Source organism: Mizuhopecten yessoensis, unplaced genomic scaffold (genome assembly GCF_002113885.1).
Source record: "Mizuhopecten yessoensis strain PY_sf001 unplaced genomic scaffold, ASM211388v2 scaffold10951, whole genome shotgun sequence".
NCBI classification, from domain to species: domain Eukaryota; kingdom Metazoa; phylum Mollusca; class Bivalvia; order Pectinida; family Pectinidae; genus Mizuhopecten; species Mizuhopecten yessoensis.
The window spans coordinates 725,630-736,512 of NW_018408803.1; the positions used below are offsets into that span (position 1 = coordinate 725,630).

The 10,883-nt window shown below is 36.4% G+C and overlaps 1 protein-coding gene across 1 annotated transcript in view; it reads left to right on the forward strand.

Moving 5' to 3' along the window:
- The first annotated feature begins 7,658 nt into the window (after positions 1-7,658).
- The window catches only part of LOC110464038 (sodium-dependent dopamine transporter-like), a 129,044-nt gene continuing 125,819 nt past the window's right edge, over positions 7,659-10,883 (forward strand). The window contains exon 1 of the mRNA XM_021519048.1: positions 7,659-7,713. The gene's annotated coding sequence lies outside the window, so the exon portion shown is untranslated. The remainder of the gene's footprint in view (positions 7,714-10,883) is intronic.

The window sequence follows — 10,883 nt, forward strand, 5'->3', positions numbered from 1 at the left end:
TCCGTGTCTCCCTTACATCACATAGCTATCACATGGGGGCTGTGGCAACATTCCTGCCTCCCTTACATTACATAGCTATCACAGGGGGCTGTAGCAACGTTCATGCCTCCCTTACATCACATACCTATCACAGGGGGGCTGTAGCACCATTCCTGCCTCCCTTACCTCACATAGCTATCACAGGGGGCTGTAGCACCATCCGTGCCTCCCTTACATCACATAGCTATCACAGGAGGCTGTAGCATCATTCGTGCCTCCCTTACCTAACATAGCTATCACAGGGGGCTGTAGCATCATTCTTTTTATTCAAATATTCCCGAACATTTAATTGTTGATCAGCATCAGTCAGCCTTACAAACTTCCCAAAATACATGTTATTAGAAGGTATTGTGAGCTATTGAATTAAAGGAGTTTCGATACGTATTTGCTTACAAGACAGCTACGCGCTTGGTTTGATCAGTCTGGTACAAATATTATTTGGAAATAAAAAGTTTCTAGAAAATGTTATTAGAGAGCCTGGTTTAAAAAAATATGGATTTATCGACCGTGGTTTTTTGGATAAAACTTCACAATTATTAAATATGACATTTGTGTTTATTTGGATATGACATGACTGTAGTATTATTAAGAAATATGAAGTACCTTTTATTCCTTTCTTTCCTCCACTCACTTTTCCCCCTTATCTTAGTCCCTAAGTCACGTGTACTGTTGTGAAATTTTGAATCGTTTTGTGTTACATGTAACGTAACGTCATCATTCTTCAGACTGTTACATTTCTAACATATGTGAAACGCTAAGTACACGGATATAGTTCAATAACTTCTTACTCGGTTAATAAAAAGCTGCAGGGATAATAAAAGGGCTATCAACCTCATTAAAGGTAAATAACTGGCAAAAACTCCGAAATGGAGAAGTTTTGTTTTCATTGTATACAAATTAAAACTTACTTATCTGAAATTCAATATTTATTTTGAAATTAAAGAAATGTAAGAAAACACTGTATAGTATCATTTAATCGTTGGTTTGGATTGTAGTAAGGTACATTCAATTTTGCCAATATGTTTGAACTTTTGGCGTGTATAGATGGTGAAAAAGATAATTTGATCCGTACATCTGATTTGGAGCAGAACGTAGCGATAAGATACATGGTAAGATCGAGGCCATTTAACAAGAAATTTGGCAAAAAATACTGCTGTTAATTACGATTCGCCTGTAATTGAACGGACGTGAATAAATCACTACATTGTATCAATAATTCGAGTCAAACGCTTGTAAGATTCTGACGTATTTTCGGAGTTCCTCTTGATTTATTCACCCACATTTATTAATTCAAATAAAATATTACCACGACTCTCATTCTTATTTTAAACTGGAGCCCGTCTCTAGAATATTGAATAATTTCGAATGAAATAAACTCTAATAATTTTGGTCACATGGATGTCTGATTCTAGAAATAAGCTGAAGTAAAATGCAGCTAGGAAAATTCATCAAACAATGTAAAATCTTAGGGGCTGGTAGCCATTTTTTCTCATTGCGTAAAATCTAACTTTGTGACCATAGTGCAAAGTCCTTTGTTAGTGGTTAAAATGAATGAAATATTTCATGTTCATCTATAGTAATATAGGCTATTAATTTTATGACTGGAGAGTTTCGAAACGAGTTTTGAAACGTTCATTTCAACGAAACTATGCAATAGAAACGAATTCAATGTTCTTTTTAACCTGTCATCGAGAATGCATAGGAGTCAAAGCGAAAAACATATCTACATTCTTTGTCTTCAGTGTCGCTTGTTGATTGCCTACAATATGACGTCATACTATTATATGACGTCATGCCTATTGCTTTAATTTCATATCTTAATTTTATGAATACTGTTTATTGCAATGAAGATTCAGTATTATAAAGAGATCCCACTCTGTAATAGGATACGTGTTTTTCTACAGCACGTGTTTTGATGAAGTTGCAGCCATTTTGTTTAGATTGAGGCGGGAGTACCGTGGATGCCGGACATCTGCCGGAATAATTGACGTCAGAGTGGCCGAAGTGGTCACTGATTACACAGCAGCGGTCAGTCGTTATACCAATAACATCCATAATGAAGGGTCATTCCGTAGTGCCAGACATGTTGAAGGTAATTCGCGAATTCCATCTGGACTCGATTATCGAAACTTGTAGACAGCTTAATTCAATTAAAATATTAACGATAATAATAAAAACAACAGTTTAGAAATAGTTTGGAGGTTTTGTTTTCATGAGTGATTACTTTGAAACGAACTAGCATTCAAGGTAAAGTTGACTTTCGATTGTTTCTTCTGTTTAAAACTCCAAAAAAAAATGAGTATTTTATTGGTGTTAAGCTAGCCATGCTTACACGACTAGCTTTGTCAGTTTATTCTGACTTGTCTACACCCTGTAATTCAAAGCCTTGTCAGCTTACAGTCAAAAATAGGGGGAAACTCATTCAAAGTTATTTATCTTCATTACAGAAATTCAGAACGGGAACAAATCGAAAAAGATTCTGCAGAAGTAAAAATGAAAATATGAATCATAAAAATAAAAACATTTGAAATACATTTTTTAGACGCCATATTTGTCATATTAAGTATTTTTTATTTACTGATTTGCAAAGCTAACACACTTTCCATCTTCAGTCCCTGCATGGTGAAAATATTTGTTTTTCCGGGACTTTCTCGACTCGAAGCCTACCCCTTGTTAGCTATGTTAATGAATAAATGTTCAATATTTCAGATTACTGCGAATTTTGAAATCATTGGACAGACGGTAAATAGTTGCTTTATTTCTAATTTACTGCTGTATGATGAAGCGAAATTCATTTTTTTGGGAAACTGTATCTTTTACTTATCAATTTTAAAAGTGCATTCACATGTGCTTGTGTAACGTTCATATTTATATGAATTACAATAAAACTTGATCACACTACAGCCACGTACTCATCTAAACTCATTCAACCCTTAGGACATATTTGAACTCTTCCGTTTCAAAGGTTCGAATAGTTCATTATAACATTTCAGGGGTGAATGGGTTAAACAGGGATGTTTTTTAAACCATCGAAGGATATATAACATCTGCTTCTGTTTGAATATTTTATTCGATTTCTAAGTATTAAAAACAATTCGTATGCATGTGAAATGTATTTCGGTGGATAAAGCATTCTTGAAGCTATTCGTTAAACATATAACCAAAACACGAGTGGTATGTTTGCATGGTTTATTGTACATTCAATGAAAATGAAACAAACCAAAGAGTCCGGACTAACGAGGATCCACTATAAACAAAATTGAGTATCCGGACTTACAAAGGCTCAATTGTACACATAACAAAGTGTCCGGACTAACAAAGTTCCACTGTACACAAACTAAAGTGCATGGTCTACCGAGGTTGCGCTGTACACAAACTAAAGTGTATGGTCTACCGAGGTTGCGCTGTACACAAACTAAAGTATCCGGTCTACCGAGGTTGCGCTGTACACAAACTAAAGTATCCGGTCTACCGAGGTTGCGCTGTACACAAACTAAAGTGCATGGTCTACCGAGGTTGCGCTGTACACAAACTAAAGTGCATGGTCTACCGAGGTTGCGCTGTACACAAACTAAAGTTTCCGGTCTAACGAGGTTGCGCTGTACACAAACTAAAGTTTCCAGTCTAACGGGGTTGCGCTGTACACAAACTAAAGTCTCCGGTCTACCGAGGTTGCACTGTACATAAACTAAAGTCTCCGGACAACGAGGTTCTGCTTAACATAGTAACCGCAGTATCCTGGCTAACGACGTTTGTTTGTACGAGAAAGTTTAAACTAACGAGATTTATTTGTTCTCCATCAACAGTGTCCGGACCTGTGTACAAAAATAAAGTCAGATAAAACAAAGTTCTGCTATATATAGAAATAAAGTTCATGGATTTTTGAGGTTCTAACGTACACAAATTAAAGTGTCCGGACTGACGAGGTTCCACTGTAGAAACAATGAATCCTGCTCTTGAGATCATGTGAACAAAAATAAAGTCAGATAAACAAGGTTCTGCTATACGTAGAAATAAAGTTCATGGATTTATGAGGTTCTGACGTACACAAAATAAAGTGAATAAATGTTCCGGACTAACGAAGTTTCACTTTACACAAAATGTATTGTCCGGACTAAAGTAGTTCCAAAAGAACTCGGATACTAAAATATCCGGAATATATACACAAAAAAGGTGAACGGAAGTAGAGACGGAACGGCTGTCTAGCGCCGAGACACTGTTTCTCATCAGTATGCACCAGGGCACATCAGTTCTCACCAAACATCGTCAATAAATCCATTTCGCCATTTTACTGTTCCGGACTGTATTCAGAAACAAAAGGATCACTCTCGATTTATATTCAATCTGGGCTAGTTATTTTGTCAATTATAAAATTCTAATTCCTTCAGATTTGGCTATATTCATGTGAAATGTAAAGTTTCGACACGATTGTCAGTCCTTTTCCACTCTTAGGTGTTCTTATAGCTTTTAAGCTACCGAGCCTAATATCAATTAATTTAGGCGTTCTACAGTCGGCTAGCTCTGTTTCAACAATTATGGAGTTCATTCCGGAAAAATCGTCACGCGCACCGATTCTAAGAGTGACATTTCAATTTTTATTTATAGTTTATTGAGGAAAGATTTGAATATAAAATGCGTTACTACAGCTCTCTGAAAGGATTAAGCAAGAAGTTAGATCGGTAGAAGAAAGCAAAGTTCGCTGTAAGCAGTATCTGACGAGTGTTTGGGCTGTGACAGAAATTCTAGCAGAAAGCTCTGCATTTCTCTTTCTAACTTGATACAGGCATTTGAAGCGATTGATCCCCCCTACAAACCAGCACCGCCCTCTCTCCCGGAAAAAAAATCGGACTTTTGCAAGATCACTTTTAATAGTATAATATATGTCTTGACGGGTCAAATCAATTCAAGTGCTAGTTCGTATTGACTAGTTCAGGGTAGTCTACTTCCAGACATGTTCTTTTTAGATTCTGTTAATTTTACTATCTAAAAACCAATCGCTTTTCAATGGTACTTAAATGCTGTGAACTTTGACCTATCTTTGTATATTTTTTTATATTTAAAAACGAATTTGGCTTGATTCGTAGTTTCTTTGTCCATAATCAGCTGCAAAACTCTGAGTTCAATACATGCTTGACAAATGTCAAAAGATGTGTAACAATTGTTTCTTTGTTTTAGGTCCGCCTCACTAACGAGAAGTTCGGTTATCGAGCAGACGATATATATGATTGACTGTTTGTCTGACTTTACCGACGGTTTTCCAGCAGACGATATGAATATATACGGCACTGGTTTGAAGCGATTTTTTCTTTATTTTTTTTCTTCTGGAAACATCGTCTCTACAAATGTGCTCAAGACCTAGATGATGTGGAACAATTGTAGACATCAAGGCTTACATACGGGTAACTGATGTGGGGAGACGCCCCCAGGATAGGCTATACCCACTTTCGTGTCTATCATATTGGACATAAAATGAATATAATACCGCGACAGATGTGTGGTATTATTATTTTAATTTAATAAGAATGTATAAACATGCGTGTATGAAATTTTAAATTAATTGATTTTGGCGCACAAGTAACACAGGATCCATGGACGTCGATGGACAAAGCTAAGTCCGTGCTGGAGTAAGATGTCATCCGTCGATCTGGTGAAACTGTTAGACAATGTATTACCGACAGCAGATGGCCTTGTCCTGTGTCAAATTATTCTCGTCGATATTTTTTTTTTTTATCGCGATATTGCTTGGTTCAATTTAAAACATACCTGACATAACGTAATGATACTAGTTCTTTATGAAATATATTCCCTATTCAAACAAACGTGTTCGGTAAGAGCCGATACAGTCTCCGGTATTACCCGAAGAAGTATTTACCGAATAAACCTGTAATGTACGTATATAGGTTCTCGGATTCTACTGATGCAGAATACAAGTTTTATAAAAAAATATTTGGTTTAGTTTATAGATCAAGATTAATTGATTTCAGGTTGTCGTATAGCGCAGTGGATAGCGCACTTGCCTTTCACCAAGGCGGCCAGCGTTCGATTCCCCGATCGGACGTGAAAAGGTATGGGGTCACCTGCCCGATCACGTGGGTTTTCTTCTGGTACACCGGTTTCCTCCCACATGAAGAGAAACTTAGCACGCTAACATCCGGGCCAACAAGAGTGATTGGTATTTATTTCAATAATTTGTTTCATAATTGTTGTAAAGTTAATAAAGTCTACATTTAAGATAACAAGCAAGACAAATTGGGCATATATCGAGTTTTGTACGGTTTTGTACATCGGGATTTTACTTTATGTGTATATATTTGGTTCAGGGTGACTTAGAATACAATGCGATTACTGTCAGCCATTTTGTTTGTCGCGTTCTAAATCTACGTCGCTTGACAAGTTGATGGGCTCCACAACGACCGTTTACACGATACACATTTCGAGTCCGTTTAAATCTAACATTTCCAAAAAAATAGACCGATAGGTCAGTGGCCTTTATTTATTTTATCTAAACCGTTAAGCATTTGCAGGTCAACGCCCAGGTTTTTCACATACTGAATCTGTTAAACAATGTGATGTCCCGAGTAAATTTTTAATATTATTCATAGTGACGTCATTAACACAATGCGATGACGACATTTTTCAGAAAAAAATCTTCATTTATTAGATTTTTGTGTAAAATTAATAACAAGCTTTATACATTTTGAAACAACCGTATATATATTAATCAATAGCTTTAATTATCAGGTTTTTAGTCTCTTTGCCCATGTAGATAATATATACCATATGTGTAATAAGTTATAGAGATAATATATAAAATATATCATAGGATCACGCGCCGTGGATGTATTGTTATTACGGGAAGGTCATTAAAGCTGAGTTGGAGTAACGTAAGCATAGAAAGAATATAGTCGGAAAATATGCCCCTTAAATAAACAAATAAACAAACAAACCTGTTCACACAAATACCGTAGGAATAATTACATAAAGCAATATATAATGTTGTTATTATGGGTTATTTAATACCAAGAACTTGGACAGGAAGTCAGAAACCTTTAACTTCAGACTCCGTCTAAGTTTCTGTTCTTTCGGAGTTTGCCAATATGCCAGTAACATGTACGGCTATTAGTGTAGGGAGACACCAACACAAGGTTAGGGCGAAACAGAAAACATTTATCTTGCTAGCTTGGTGACCCCAGCCGTCCCAAACGGTTCCTCTGATTGATAACCACTTCACTACCGTCACGTCACGTGCTGCGACTAAACTCTCTAATACATGTTCCGGATGTAACGGATTTCTACTCCTCCGTAACTGGAGAGCGACCGAGATTCTTTGCAGTGTTTATAATATATTTATGACAAATATATATATATTTTCATAAAGACACACACAAATATATATAAACATGTGAAAAATACATAATTGGATGTAGATAGAAAATTTATTAAGTTTTGTTATCATACTCGATCAAACATTCGATATAATTGGATTAGTAACCATCTTATCGTCTGCGGGTTCACGATTGATATCGGAATCGTGATAAGTCTGAAGAGGAAAATCAATGTAACCTTTATGTTTACTGATACAGACAACGCTTTGGTTCTGTCAGCACTGAACGACAGACTGGGATTTCTACGAGAGAGCAAGCAAAACTGTAAGGCAGACAGCGAAACAAACAAGTAAGTGATAAATTAATTGATATCCAGTGTAACCTGTCTTTATCGAACCCTGTATAATCCGTAACGTGAAACTAACATCCGTATATTGTTTTAAACTTTAGGCTCTATGCATAAAGTTACATGTAAGCAAAACCTGCGTAATATGGAACCTGTATAAAGCAAAGCTCCAGTTCACTCTCGCTTTAACAGTTCTAAAGTTAATCGAAACTTTGTAAATAGAAAACATGTAAAACTCGCCTCATCATTTTTTGATGTATATTGCACGTTTGACTCGGGCACATAGCTGCCGTGTAAGCAAATAAGCAGCTGCATGCACATCTAAAATCGTCACGTGCAGTATATATACAATGAACTTACTGTGTGTTGTCTGAAATAGTGGTTAAGTGGTTGAACGATTTGATTTTTTTTTACAAAAGCAGACAATTGTCAGTTTTAATAAGCGATTAATTTTATTATGACCGCAAGCAATCTGTATTGTACACTGGGAGTATAGGGTAGACGGTACTTGGTACCGATTTTATAACTGCATGAAGTATTTTTTATACTTATATTATTTTCTATGATATCAATAATAATTTAGCTTCTGTTTTGTTTATGACATCACTGAAACCAAAAGGAAGAACAAATCTTATTGTTTATCAATGAAGCACTAAATTATCGCTCTCAAAGCCATCAGATACCGTGACAGACTAACAGAGCTTTGATATTTTTAATTCAATTTTTGGGAGGGGGATTTCAGTCCCCTCTCGTCCCACCCCCATCAACAAGGGATTTAAATGTATATTATTTTCTGGTCTTAGTATATATATCCAAAGTATCACTAAAATGCCTGATTTATAACAAATAGTGACATTTTTGCTTTAGGTCCCTCTATTTACACTTTAACAAGTTGCGTTTCATAGTGCAATGAACGACATTGGATCGTTCAACACGGTCATTTTGTTGCTTGTCATCCCAACTCGAATAAAAAGAAACAGTCATTTGAAGCTAACAAAGAATTTCATGATGCAGACACTCCGAAACCTCAAATATTTACAGCAGCAAATTAGATTTTTTTGTCAGTTCCTATGTTTTGAAATAGTTTAAACGACAAAAGAGCCCAAAATATAATATTTTCATAAAAAGGTGTCATTAACCGAAACATGATAATAACCGACATGATATAAAGCGAAATTTACTAAACGATGAGTATTTTTTATAAAGTATCAAACAGATCAGAATTATGTGATTTACTTTTAACACTTTTGATCCGAATAGTTACACAGTGTCTGACAAACAAAATTAAACTCAAATCTAGTTATTGCGAGTATTTGTCGCCATTTGTTGAACCACTTCGTACAACTTCTGTTGTCACTATCTCAAAATTATCGTTGTACCATAATGTACATATGAGTGCATTTTGTAATCAGTTTCTCGAAAAGCCTTGCTTTGTTCGATACCTCAATACACTTGTACTAGCCTTCTCTCGATTTTGCTGTTGAACAATGTGTGACCAGTTGATTAAAAGTCCAGAATTTGTGATGGGGGTCTGGTTGGGGGAATGTCTGTGTATTTTGTAGAATAGGGGACATTGAAGATTTTGGACAGACAACGTATTGGTCAGATTGACCTGTCTAATTCGACCCCTTTTAAGACAAAATATGTTGAAAACAATGACTTGGTTGCTTGATAAGACATGGACTTGTAACATTATGTGTGTTAGAAAGGATGTGGTGATATAAGAGTGGTCAGACTAGACAGGTTCTCAGAATACTAAGGTGTCAGACAAAACAGGATATAGGAATACACAGGAGTCAGACTAGACAGGTTCACAGAACACTCACCGGTCAGACTAGAGAGGATATAGGAAAACTCTGCGGTCAGACTAGACAGGTTTACATAATACTCAGAGGTCAAATTAGACAGATTCACAGAACACTCAGGGTTCAGACTAGACAGGTTCACAGAACACTCAGGGTTCAGACTAGACAGGTTCACAGAACACTCAGGGTTTATACTAGACAGGTTCACAGAACACTCAGGGTTCAGACTAGACAGGTTCACAGAACACTCAGGGTTCAGACTAGACAGGTTCACAGAACACTCAGGGTTCAGACTAGACAGGATATAGGAAAACTCTGCGGTCAGACTAGACAGGTTTACATAAAATTCAGGGTTCAGACTAGACAGGTTCACAGAACACTCAGGGGTCATGCGATACAGGGTGTCGGAATACTCAGGAGCCAACTTAAATGTGATTTCAGAATACTAGGGGGTCACACTAGACAGGATAAACACAATAATCAAGGACCAGAATAAACTGGATGTGGAAATACTCAGGGGTCAAGCTAGGCAGGATGTCGGAATACCCAGGGGATCAAATTAGACATGGTGTCAGGATATTCCGGAATCAGCTACTAGTATAGGTTTCATTGTACATACTAATAGGATACGACTTTAAAATATACAGATGGAATGTATCATATTTTAATTCTAACATGACAGAGTCACTGGTTTGGCCTTTGTGTTGATGACATAAACAAAACGTAAAGAAATTAAAACTAATATTACAGTTTATTTATATCTTTGAATATTATCACATTCTTTTTCATTCTTTAATCTAATTTTGTATCTCGGACGTACTTCACAAACCTTATTGCCTGACATTTTCCCTTATTTGTCAGCATCAATTGCTGTTATAGAATTCAATAATTTCCCTTTATTCAAATCTCAAGACTGGCTTCCAGCCCCTAAGTTTTTATGAAGAATGTCTCAACTGCATTTTATTACTAGCTTATCTCCCCTTAGTTTAGAACTTCAGGTCTTTAGAATCAGACATCCAAGTGATCAAAAATTATAAGAGTGTGTTTTTTTACCTAAATAATTCAATGTTCTAGAGACGGGGTCCAGTCTGTCAAATCTTACATCTAATCTTTAAACAAATAATGTCTGACCCTTTCCGGCCACTCTCCATTTCACACAGCTGGTCAGTTGGATTTTACCAACCAATTAATTTCTCGGACCTCTCTCCCCATCCCCATAACGACGTTTTGAGTCCCTTTTAAATTAGCATCTTTAACCGCCTTCCTATCCGAACATACACCCCCACCACCAATTTACTACCATCACTCTCTCCTTCCTTCCTTCCTTCCTTCCTTCCTTCCTTCCTTCCTTCCCTCCTTTTCTTTCCT